Below are 1,512 nucleotides of genomic sequence, written 5' to 3' on the forward strand. Positions count from 1 at the left end.
TCCCCTGTCCTTAAAGCCTTTTCATGAACATCGGTTATATGGCTGCATAATATGCAGTTTGGATGCATCCTTTTCTGTACTCTCAGACACCCTCCCCCCCCCCTTTTAATTGTTATAAGCAATGCTGGGATGAGTACTGTTGGGAATGTAAACATTGTGGATGGTTTCCTTGGTAGAGATTCTTTGAAGTGAAATTACTGCCACAGTAGTTTTCCATCTTTTTCTAAGTCTTACAACATGGTAATTATATTTCCTTGTACATATAAAGTAATTAATCAGCAAAGTGAGATAGCCCAAGAGCCTTCTGGCATAAAAGTTTTTTGAAAATTTTCTCAATTTCTTTCTCAGTATTTCATTTATTTGAATTTAACCCTTTTCCCCAGGAAATTTTCACTTCATTTAGATTTTCTAATGTATTTACATAAAACTGTGTACAATTTGCTTTTTAATTACTTAAATTGACACATCTGTGATTATATGGATTTCTCTTTCTATTCTCATTGGTTCTATATTTTCTTCTTGATTAAATTTTCTAAGAATATATTTTGTTTTTGCAAAGCACCATTTAGTTCTAGATTTACTCATTAATTCTACTTTACTCTCTTCTAATTTTTAATGTTATTTTTATTAGCTCTATTCCACTTTCCTCAAACTTTGTGCATATGTGTGCTTATAAGTGAGTATGTACTGGATTTAGTATCTTTGATTCACTTAAGGGAAAAGAACGTATCATTTTACCAACGCAAAAAAGTTTTGGTAGCTAGCTGTTTGTCATCATTTTCTAAGTAAAAGTGACTGACTCTTTAAAATGTAAACTTTCTAATTTTATTGCTTATTATCAGAGGACAAGGCCTCAGTGATTTTTGCTTCTGGGAATTAAAGCAAGGTCTTCTTTTAGCATTGAACATGATCTATTTTTGTAAATGATTCTTGGACAATAGCAATCATATTCTTTGTATTTTAAAAAGTTCAAATAGCAATTCAAACTTTAAAATAATATGGTTTAAAACCTCTCTATAATTAATTTATGCCTACTTAGGATTGGATAAATAATTTGTAGGGCCTTGTGCAAAATGGAAACGTGGGTCCTTGTTCCAATATTATTAAGAACATCAACAGGGTGACAGCAGAGCATTTAGCCAAGCGCGGGCCCTTAACACAATGTGCACAGGTCACACCCAGAGAGCCAGTGCTAGGCCCACCCCATCTGTGCTGGAGTGATGTTGTGCGCCACAATCTCAAATTACAATATTATTTTTATTAATCTCCACCTAAAGTAGTAGTAATGGATTTTGCTTTATGTACCTTAATATTATTATATTTAACTAGAGGCCCAGTGCACAAAAATTAATACAGGTGGGGTCCAATCGGCCTGGCCCCAATCGGGGCAAATCGGGGCTAGGCCTGTCAGGAGAAGGAGAAGGTGGGAGGTTGGCTGGCTGCCCGCCCCATAGGGGCTGATCAGGGCCAGGCCGGCTGTGGGGAGGGGCCGGGGGCGATTGGCTGGCGGGC

The 1,512-nt window shown here is 36.8% G+C and overlaps 1 protein-coding gene across 1 annotated transcript in view; it reads right to left on the reverse strand.

Annotated features, from left to right (window-relative positions):
- The window catches only part of DNAH8 (dynein, axonemal, heavy chain 8), a 294,659-nt gene that overhangs the window by 116,238 nt on the left and 176,909 nt on the right, over positions 1-1,512 (reverse strand). The window lies entirely within an intron of this gene.

Source organism: Myotis davidii, unplaced genomic scaffold (assembly GCF_000327345.1).
Source record: "Myotis davidii unplaced genomic scaffold, ASM32734v1 scaffold289, whole genome shotgun sequence".
In the NCBI taxonomy this organism is placed as follows: Eukaryota; Metazoa; Chordata; class Mammalia; order Chiroptera; family Vespertilionidae; genus Myotis; species Myotis davidii.